An 11,890-nucleotide genomic window follows, 5' to 3' on the forward strand; every position below is an offset into this window, starting at 1 on the left:
TCAGGGTAATAGCTATATTACCCAGGCAGCATAAGGAGATGATTCTGAAATTCTGCCGTACTGCAAATGTCACCATCTGGAACAAGACTTGATTTTTTACAGAAGAGCTTTTGTGGGGATTTTTTTTTTTTTTTTAATTTTGGTAAAGCACTAGTGTCTTGTAAGGTGATATTATTTACAACTCATTCTGACTATTTCCATATTTCAGGTATAGTGTAAAGAATTTGACGTCTTGCACAAATTGTATTATTTTTTAGGAAAAAAAGAGAAAAGAATAATGTTTGTTGGATGATTTTCCTGAATTTATTGTGAGAGAAGAGTATGCTGACATCCTGTGCCATAGATATTTTGAGGGAGCTGCACTTGCATAACACTTAGCCCAGCTTTCACCAGACGGACAGACCCAGAAATGAAGTACTGAGAGCAACTTCCCTTACAGACTTAGAATACTTAAAGAAAATTTATAAACGAGGGAAATCAACGTCTTACAAGAGTAGATGGTAATAGGACAAGGGGGAATGTTTAAACTAAAAGAGAAGAGATTAAATTTGATGTCAGGGAAGTTCTTCACTGAGAGAGTGGTGAGGTAGGTGCTGGAACAGGCTGCACAGAGAGGCTTTAGATGCCTCTTCCCTGGAGGTGTTCAAGGGCTGGTATGATGAGGCCCTGGGCAGCCTCGCCTAGTACTTGATCTAGCAGCTAGCAACCCTGCCTGTGGCAGGCAAGTTGGAACTTGGTGATCCTGGAGGCCCCTTCCAGCTAAAGCCATTCTATGGTTCTATGATTCTATACAGGCAATGAAAGTGCAGCAAGTGGCTCTTCTGACAGAGGAGTTCACCATGTCCATACAAGCAAATTAAACAGGTCCAAGATACAGGCCTGAGAGCTACTCTTGAGCCTTCAGTGCTTTGCACTTTGAGTAAGGTCTAAGGCCCTGTTAGGGTCCAAGCTTGTGCGTTAGTAATGGAGGAGGACATGTCATACTGGGACCTCACCAAGCAGGTAAAATACACTTTCTAGGAAAGAAAAGAGAAATCTCAGGGTTCAGATCTTAACATTTCTGTATTTGTTGATGTCTGGGAAATTTGTATTTAAAATTGCAATTTTCTGCATAAATACTATCTCATTTTCCCATGAAAACATGAATTAACTGGGAGAAGAAAGGAGGAAGAGCGGTCTGCCACTTACATTACCATGTGATACTGCCAAATTACACAGCTAAGCACAGTACATTGAGGTTGCATGCATTCCTACCTCCCACTAAGTTTCTAAAAAATGTTCTAATTTCCATATGCTACCTTTGCTGTTCTTAAAATTCCTTGGAGAAAAGGCCTCTTCTACTGCATTATTACATTTGTATTCAGTGATAATTACTGAAAAAATAGAGTGGAGCAGAGATGGATTGCAGAATGTCTCTAAGGTAATAACAAGCGTGAGGGAAAGAAGACAGGTTCCTTGAGCCAGAAATAGTTGGACTTCTTATTTACGTTATTTTGTGTTTTGATTGTCAGTTTAGATATTAAAATTGTATTTTAAAAGTTACTGCAGTTTTTTTTTTGTTTTGTTTTGTTTTTTAAGGAGTGCAAAATTCAGCAATCTCTCACTTTCTCTGTGAACATATGTCAAATGCCAAATTTTCAAAAGTATTGCTTTATCTGCACTACCAAAATGAACATCACCTTCTTTTGTTTTGGTAACATAATTTTAGCAAACATAATCTTCTGCCAAGTTATTGTTCCCTATAGAGTTTTGAAAATCCTACTTATATAGAGAATGGAAAATAATTTGCATTTAAGATTGCTGCCAGCATGTCCATTCATTAGTAGAATTCCGGAATCACTTATTTGAGATCAGACACATTTGCACTTGCTAATATATAATCTAGATGCAAATCTGGCCTCAAATAAATAATTCTATATATGGAACAAGAACTTACTAGCAGTAAATTCTAATGCAAATTATGAAGCTACTCACATGAATAAATGTTATTCAACTTGAAAGAATAGAAAACTATGGCCCCTTTAAGTATCTGTTGGCATGACAAAAAAAAAAAAAAAAAAAAAAAAAAGAAAAGAAAAAAAAGAAAAAAAAAGAAAAAGAAAGAAAAGAAAACAATTTAAATCAGTGAATCTCAGCCAAAATGATTAAGAAAAAAATGATGTTTAAAGATGTTTAATTTTTAATTTATGAAAATAAATCTTAATTGCTATACATGCTGCTCAATTCAGCAAATTTCTCTAATAGAATAAATTGATAAATGTAGTTTGCTGCCAGATGTTACTGAAAGTATTTCAAGCAAGCAAGAGTGGTGTATACATAATCACGTTGCCATAAGCTTGGCAGCTACTCTCAGCTTTGTTTCATTAGGTTGCATGGTTCCTGTTTGCCATTTAGCATCACAAGCCCTCAAGCATGATCCATTAGTGTGCTTCAGCTAATTTGCTGCTACCTCAATCTAAATGAAGATCTGAAACTCACTTTCTAAATGTAGTCCTTAGAGATAGACAATTAAGATTACTTATAAATGCCTAATTGAGTTGATTAACAGGTGTGTTTCCAAGACTCATCTCTCACAAAGTGCAAAGATGATCACACCTTTATCAATTAAGCTAATCCGTATATCTTGAACTGAATAAAAACCTATTTAAGGATTATTAATACACCTTTCTTTCATTTACTTTCTATTTTACTTGTCATTAAAGCCTTTTATGTCTCTGATTAGTTTTGAACTCTTTAAATACAAGAAACCATGATGAAAGAAAACTAGTCCATAAATGAGTAGCTACGTATTTTCACCTTTAAGGGACGATCTAAAATGAAAAAGATAAAAGAAATATTTGGTGTAGTTGCTTTTATTCATCTAGGGATACTGTGTAAACAAATAAACAAGTGTTTCAATGCTCTGTTTTTTAATTCTGATAGGTCATTATGTTTTAAATTGTAGTTTGTAAGACTGACTGCAAGGACTTACTTAGGTAAACACATCTTGAGACTTATTGGAGAAAAATCCCTTTTCTGTGATTTTAAAACTGAAAAATTCCCACATGTACTCAAAACATATTTCAGACTGATCTCACTCATGCTAGTCTACGAATTTGCTACTGAAGCTGCCTTTCCATGTTCACATATCACTCTGCAGGGATAGCTGCAGAGCACTGCCGTTCTTTAGTGTTACAGCAGATGGTGTATTGTTTTGTTCTTCTTTTGGTATTACTGCTACAAATTGTACACAAGGCTATGCTAAGTTTATCATGATTATACCTCGTACCCTTCTTTGTCCTGTATCGTTTTGTTTAATTTGCTCATTCTTCTCTCTTGCTATTAAAATAAACATGTCAACAGTCATCATAAGCTTTTTCAGTTCTTTCAGTAGCAAATATTGACCTGAGATTTCTACGTAATACTGCTTTATAAGAAAGGATGAAAACATTTAATAATAAATATTTCAGAAGAAAATAAAGGTTAAAAGGACAAATATTCAGTAAGAGCTTTAAAGCAACATTTTCATACATCTTGCTTTATGGCATAGTTTTTAATGTAGAGTCTCCACTAATTTTTTCATTTAGAAGTATTTTTCAAAAATATTGTGTTCTTTGCTTAGTTAGTAAGAAGCTAGACCTACATCCCACTCATAGCATTTTTATGTAAAAAAACTTGTAACTATTATCAGTCTTCAAATCTGCTGAATGTATTAGTTCATTGCTGTTGCTCTTAAGTCTGTATATTTCGGGTACCATTTCAGCTATCTTACTCAGCTGTGTTTGTACTTGTTTTTTGCTCTTCATTCGCTTGTATTCATCTTAGTTTTTCAGTGGACGCACACCACATTTACTGTGGTACACATAAATGTTGTACTTTAGGTGTAAAACAATATACTACAAATGGCTTCATTCAGAAAGCATGGAGCCCCTTTGGGCACCTGTGGTTGGCACCCATCAACAGGAATAATACTGGACTAAGCTGGGGATGCCAAATCTGCTGTTGCAATGTTAGACAACTGCAAAGGGAAATGGGAGAAAAACTTCCAATGATGAATACGCTTCCAACCTGTCTTTTGGGAGAAATCCTAGTCTGAACAACATGTCTTGATGTATGCTAGCTGAAAAAAAACAAAGTCATGAAGGCAAAACTGTCTCTGTGGCACAGCATTTTAAGTACATGTATTTTTCTTGGAAAAGAGTCTTTCTTCTCTTAAAATGCATTTAAAAAATGTGAAGTTTTCTGTCTACTTATAGTGTAATTTTATGTCCTTTATATCATTCCATAGTCTCTGAATACTTCATGGATTTTTAACAACTTTACATAAAAATGTATCTTCGATGCTATAAATAATTTTATTCTTCCTACATTGTTCTCCCTCTTCATTTTCTTCTGTACTCCCAGTATTCATCCCACTCCCACTCCCAGTATTCATCCACATAGTTCACTTTTCAGTTTTTCCTACAGTCATTATTTCACTGTCCTCTTATACATACTCATTTGCGTGGTATAACTTCCAGGTTTTATCTGTGAGACTCATACTCCTTCCTCATTAAACATCACTCATAGACCTATTCTTGCTGTGTGCTGCCTACAAGTAAATTAAAGCTATTCAAAGTACCTAATGTTACAAGTTTATTGTTAGATCTCAATATATCTCTTCCGTATTCTCTAACCTTTGCCTTTTTGCCTGCTTACCATTCACTACAAAATGCTCAAGAAGCAAATTACTATTCCTGAATAATAAGTACCAAACAGAAATGAACCAATACTAAATACTGGATTGAAGCAAACAAAATTCAGTCTTGTACTGAGTCAGCAGAGGCTTATGTTAATGCCTGAATTCATCTTCTCTTTTCTTATAAGAAAATCCATGGATTTTTGGTTTTACTATACATGGTGCTAATGTGAAATTTAGTGTTGTGTTCCATGAACAAACTGTTAACCATAAAAACAAGAAATAATGGGGCAAAAAATCATATATGTAACAATTCAGTGAACTTCTCATTTGTGAAGCTGAGGTTCAGACTTGCATTTTTAAAAAGTGACTGAGATTTTAAGGAATTTCAGTTATGTAGTTCCGTGGAGGGAGTTTGTTGTCACAGTCTTACCCATGTTTCCACGGTTAACCCAGAAATTCTTGCTCAGATATGTGCAGTATTTATTCATATGATGCAAACAAGAATAGAGGTTTTGAAAGAAATTAACAGAGAAATTAAAAGGACTTTTAATGTCGATGTATTTTTCTTTTATTTCCTCTTTCATTCACCTTATTTTTTAAATATCAGATAAAATCAGATCTCAGTGAACTACCATGGCAGCCAGCGGCTTAATTTAGAATTCTACTTTAGGAAGTATCATGCGTCATTAATAATGACACAGAAATTCTGCTTTATAAACACGCAAAGTAAAAGGAGTATAGACAGTTAGCTCAGAAATAAACCTCTGATATGTACTGGAGTTCTGTTTTGGTAAACTTAATCCCTTCCAGAGTAACAAAAGCAAAGATTTGGACTTTTCCCTTTAATTCAGAAATTCATTAAAATTTCTACTTTTACTAAAATATAGAGCTGGTGAGATCATATATTTTTTTAACCTAATCTATATATACCCAGATTCAAACATATTTATGTATCTGACAGCAGTTGAACAAGTCCCGCTATCCTCAATTTTCCCCTGAACCTCCAGTTTTCTCCCCCTCTCTTTGCATCCAGTTTTATTCATATTTTTCCCCCTGCTTAATGGAAAATAATTGAAGATGTGCCCTATAATGATCTTTCTATATATCTGAACAGTGGGAGACATTTTTTTTTCTTTTAATCTTGGAATTTACAATACTTTCTTGATACTCTTATAAAGTGTTCTGAGGATCCAAACAGGTATTTCTGTGATCACCTGGGAAAACTGCCCATATCTTCTTTACAATAAGTTGAAAAGTTGCCTTTATGGCACTGATTATTTTGTTCAAAAATTAAAAAAGAAACCTTTCATCCCAAGATGCATATTACTTATTCTACACCCTTCACTACAGCAGATTTTCAGACAATTGTATCTGTAGTGGGAACATTTCAAGGTAGTAATGCCACTCAAATTATCTGGTCTACTGTTCAAAGAAAGACAGTGCCCAACCTGTTTAGTCTCAATCTCATCTTAAAATTGACAGTAATATCACAAAGCTTTATGTTTTCATTATTGTGACTTATTGTGAATAGTAATGTGATCATTATTATTGTACATAGCACTAAATGAGCTTTCACCCAATCTAAATTTGACATTCCTGCCTCACCCATATGATGTGCATAGTATATCATACATTGGTCTGTGCCTCCCTTAGATAACTATATGAACATCTCTACTTTTCTCAAATAAAAATGGGAATTAGTAACTGACAGGGTGGTACCAGCAAGACTAAAATTAATCTGGGTAAACTATGACTTCTATGGCATTAATTTTCTATGCTTATTTCATCTTCATCTCCTTATCATTATGTCAACATTATGTAGACAGAGACCAGGCATATCATCAGATGGTATTATGACATGCTAAATGAAAAACTGTGTCCTAACTGAACACCATTTACTTTGAATTATATAATCATTACCACTCTTTTCTGAGCTCCAAATTCTTTCATAGAAGCTTAGGCAACAAAGTCCCTTAATTCTTAGGTCAAAGTAATGTTTGCTTCAATGCAGTGTCTCTCTGGAGCAAAATTAAAGAAGCTGTCATCTCTTTTATCAATCCACCCTTTTGTCTGCCAATGAAGATATTAATATAATGCATGACCAGAAGCAAACTATCACCTCTCAAAACTCATTATATAAACTAGAACAGATGGTCTGGAAGTTTGATTCATGAATTACACGGATTGCTACCACAAAAACATTCCTCCCTTCAATTTGTCCCTCTGTATCTGTTGTTGCTGTTTTATCTGCTTCTAACACACTGAGGAACCAGTTTAGCAGTTACTGTGGCGATTATTTCAGTATATTTTGGAGTACAAGGTGTGACAGAAAATGTTGATGGATTGTTCCCCATGGTACTGAGTGGTCTTGAATTTTACTATTCTCTACAATTTTCTCCCTTGCAATTGGCATTAGAAAATGAGAAAAATATTAGCTTCTTCTATAAAGAAATAGGCTTTAAAATAAATCATTTGTTTTCCTGTGAATGTGGAAAAAGAAACCGATGATCCTGTGGATCCAGAAGGAAAATACCACTGAAATGAGCAGTATCATAAATTAATGGTATTTCTTAGGCTTTAGAATAGTTGGTATTATCAAAGGAAGTAACAAAAACTTATGATTTCACTTTGCTCACCTTTCTATTTATCATCATTTATCATCATGCAGTTATAACCCTCCAAATACTAATTAATTCACCAATTAATTTATAAAAACAGTAAAGACCACACACAAACTACAAATGTCTCTAATTGTTTAGGAAAATTATTCCAACTTCTATGTGCTTTATTTTATGGCATTTTCAAAATTAATATCTGATAAATATGGGATGAATAATTGTGGGCGCCAGTAGTAGGTTTTCACTGAAATGCATATAATTTTATTTAACTTAATTACCTAGTTTTATACACAGTCTGAGGGGAATATTATTTTATTATCATTCAAAGAAAACCCCATAAACATGAACATGCTCAAAATGTGCAGTTCACACACACCAGTGAGTGACTAATCAATTTAAGTGTTTTACCCAAATAATCTGGGAATTAGATAAACACAAGTCTCTTACAGGATTCCTAACAGACTCATAGAATTACAGAATCACAAGGCTGGAAAAGACCTCTAGGATCATCCAGTCCAACTGCTCACATATCGCCAATATTTACCAGCCATTCTGCCCCAAGCCTGTAGTGCTGCCTGGGGTTGTTGTGCAGCACCTGGCATTTGATCTTGTTGAATGCCATTTGCCTCAGCCCAGCTATCCATCCTGTCCAGTTGGCTTTGTAAGGCCTTCCTACCCCCAGGCTACCTTCTGGCCAACTTGGTGTCATCTACAAACCTAGTAGGGATGCACTCAATGCCCTCGAACAGGTCATCAATAAAGATGTTGAAGGGGACAGGCCCTAATACCAACTCCTAAGGAACGCCACTCATGACTGGTCGCCAGCTGGATTTAACTCACCATCACTCTCTGGGCCCAGCCATCCATCAGTTCTTTACCCAGCAAAAAGTACCTGTCCAAGCCAGAGGCTGCCCCAGGAGACTACTGTGGGAGGCAGCGTCAAAGGCTTTGCTGAAGTCTAGGTACATTACATCAATGACCTTTCCCTCATCCACCAGGTAGGTCATCTGGTCATAGAAGGAGATCACGTTGGTTTAGTAGGATCTATCTTTCATGAAGCTATGCTAGCTAGACCTGATACCCTGGCTATCCTGAAGATGTCGTGTGATCACCCTCAAGGTGATCTGCTTCATAATTTTACCTAGCATTGAGGTCAGGCTAAGAGGCCTGTAGTTCCTTGGATTATCCTTATGACTCCTCTTGTAGATAAGAATCACATTGGCAAGCCTCCAATCATCTGGTAGCACTCCAGCTGACCAGGAATGCTGATAGATGATGGAAAGTGGTTTGATTATCACCTCCGTCAGCTCCTTCAGCACACTGGTGTGTGTTCCATTCAGCCCCATAGACTTGTGGCAGTCCAGGTGGAACAGTAGGTCTCTACCTGTTTCTGCCTGTGTCATGTGGAGTTTATTCCACTCCCCATCCAAGACTTCCAGATTAGGAGTGGAGGACCTCAAGGATAACTGATCTGACTTTCAAAGATGAATATAAAGAAGGCATTGAGGACCTCAGCCTTTTTCTTATCCTCAGTGGTCACGTTCCTTACCACATCTAGTAAAGGGTGGAGACTATCCTTAGCTCTTCTCTTACTGTTAATATATTTGTAAAAAAACTTTTTGTTCTCTTTTACGCCAATGTCCAAGTTGTATTCAAGCTGGGATTTCACCTTTCTAATTTTCTCCCTGCACATCCAAACAACTTATTTGTACTCTCCTTGAGTTGCCTGTCCCTTCTTTCACAGGAGGTAGATTATTTTTTTCTCCTAGAGCCTCAGGAAAAACATCACGCTGATCTTCCTTTCCAGCTCTTGTGCACAGAGGGGCAGCCTGCTTCTGCACATTTAAGACTTCCTTCTTGAGAAGCAACCACCTTTCCTGGACTCCTTTGCCCTTCAAGACTGAATCCCAAGGGAGTCTCCCTACCAGTACCCTGAACAATTCAAAGTCTGCCCTCCAGAACTCCAAGGCAGCAGTTTTGCTGCCCGCATTCCCAATTCACCAAAAATTGACAACTCTACTATTTCATATTCACTCTGTCCAAGACAGCTCCCAAACTCCATATCTCCACCAGTCTTTATCCTTTTCTGTTTGCGAACAGCAGGTCCATCAGGACACCTCCCCTGGTAGACTTTCTTATCCACTGCATCAGAAAGTTATTTTTCATATGCTTTAGAAACCTCCTAGACTGCTTTTTCTGCACTGTACTTTATTTGCAGCATATATCAGGAAAGGTGAAGTCCCACATGAAAACAAAGGCTGGTCATAGCGCAACTTCTGCCAGCAGTTTATAGAACTCCTCATCTGTCTTTTCAGCCTAGTCAGGTGTTCTATAACAGAGCCCCACCACAAGGTCCACCTTGTTGGCACTCCACCAGTCCTTACCCATAGAGGCTCTACCTTATCATTCCCAGCCCCAAGCTCAGAAACGCCACAGCGACATCAAAACAGCCTCTTACAGAGCCACACCACTACCCCTCCTTCCTTACCCATCCCTTCTGAAGAGCTCATAGCCACTCATTTTAGCACTCCAGTCACTAGAGTGATCCCATCTAAAATATCTGGCAGATTTTATACACGCAGGGGGTGATCCTGCCACTGCTCCTAACTCTGCCCCTGTGATGTCAGAAGGCCGCTGCGATGGGGAGACAATGGCATTGGGCAGCTTCTCCCTGACAGGGCTGCCCCTCAACCAGTCAAGGCAGTTCCCTGCTGTAGTGCAGAATGTTTCCTCTCCACAGCAGAGTACTTGCCTACAGAAGCTCAAAATCCTTCATCAAGTCTTTCACTAACATGGGATCTCCATCAGTCCTTTCTAGGTTAGCCTTTGACTTTATTCTAGCTCTGTTCTGTAATGGCTGCTGTTTGATCAAATCCTATTCCTAATCTCAGATGTAACACTAGCCTGATAGACATAAAATGTCAGAACCATCATAACCATCAATCTTTCCAGTGTCAACTCTTATCTACAGACCATTCTGAACTCTAAATCTTTGTCATTTGTTGGAAAACTTTCTAATCCTTAAAAGCACTCGTTTGGCCCCTTCTCAAATTCTGTTTTGTAGACCCCTCAATCTCTTTTCCTGCAATTACTTGATCAGCTGCTAATGAATACGGTCATAAGTGACATTCAGCACCCTTGCATTCAACTTCATGAGTCACAAAGATTATGCTGTCTAGTAGACAAGAGATATAAAAACTTTATCATAGACTCTAATCCTAAAACTGAAATTCCTATAGTCCTGCGGTTCTAATCCTGTAGTTCCTAATTTCAAAGCCAACATCTACTGAACCTAAACTCTTCTACCACCTTGAACTCTAATCCAAGCAGTAGCCATAATTTTACTTCAGAGGATCCTGATTAACCCAATCCCTCACAAGCACCAGCTCTATTCTAGCCCCTTTTGGTCCTAAAGCTCCAAAAACTAATATTTACAATTTTTACTCAAGGGTCTGATAGAGTCCATATTTCTTATTGTAGTCCCAGCAGGTAGTCCTTGAAGTATCCCATTCCAAACCAGAAATGTTCAATACTTGGGGGATTTAGCCATTTCTTGATCAGGGAATTCTGTGCTGTCTTTGGCAGTGTCTCTGATTTAGGACCTAACTCCAACCCTACCTTTAACTCTAGACAAGTGGAACTTGAGAGATCAAGGCATAAATTTTACTTCAGCCTCAGCATGGACCAGATACCTCTTACAGAGGAATCCTAATCCTATTCCTTACCCTATACTGCAGTTTAACTGAATTTTGTGCCAACACATAAACAATCTCATGCCTTCTTATACAGAGTTTGGCTCTTGGCTGTCAGCTGATATCATCACCAGACTGAGCCTTTCCTAAAGCAATGTATAAATATTTATTCAAGACATCTATATTCTGTGTACCAAGGCAGCAGAAATGCTCTTTTGAAACCCAGAGTGGGGAATATGAATGTCAAATTCAAAGATTTCCCTTCCTGTGTGCCTTAACTTTTTTTTTTTAAGTAAGCTTTTGTGTTTGATGCTCCACATTGTGACTCCTGTGAATTCTACTAATATATCTAAGTCATCCACCGTATAGGAGTGGAACAGTTCTGTTTAGATGCTTGAATTAAAATTCTGGTACTCACCTAGAATCATATAACGAGGGAGTGACATGCAGGACACATACTTTAATGGTGAAATTTCTGCACCATTTTATGCATGACAATTAACCAGGAATAGAAGCAGACATACTATTTTGTCAGTGTAGTCGTGGCCGAGTGGTTAAGGCGATGGACTAGAAATCCATTGGGGTTTCCCCGCGCAGGTTCGAATCCTGCCGACTACGGCCCAAGCCGTTCTTTTTCTCACATGGGGCCCAGGTCAGAGATATTTCATGGAAGCTCACTGGTTTGTTAAGGCTGAGGTCACAGGGCTATTCTCCTCAGGGCTATCATAAGAGACCTCAGGGCACTGGGGTGGTTAGCGGGAGCTCAGGTGATATTTTCCACAACCCCTTCAGTACCACTAAAAAATGCTGAGAGGAACAGGAAAATGTGACCAATTGACACATGGGTAAGAGGCTGATGGCCTTGAAGGAATTTTAGGTTTTTTGATTGTGGGGCGGTTTATGCAGTACCAGGCATGCTG

At 37.7% G+C, this 11,890-nt stretch overlaps 1 non-coding gene across 1 annotated transcript; it reads left to right on the forward strand.

The window, feature by feature from the left end:
* Nucleotides 1-11,506: 11,506 nt before the first annotated feature.
* On the forward strand, nt 11,507-11,588 carry TRNAS-AGA. The gene has a single exon. It is a non-coding gene; the product is annotated as a tRNA-Ser (tRNA).
* Nucleotides 11,589-11,890: the final 302 nt, after the last annotated feature.

Source organism: Centrocercus urophasianus, unplaced genomic scaffold (assembly GCF_019232065.1).
Source record: "Centrocercus urophasianus isolate 14NV4802_14NV808 unplaced genomic scaffold, USGS_Curo_1.0 seq_10, whole genome shotgun sequence".
NCBI classification, from domain to species: domain Eukaryota; kingdom Metazoa; phylum Chordata; class Aves; order Galliformes; family Phasianidae; genus Centrocercus; species Centrocercus urophasianus.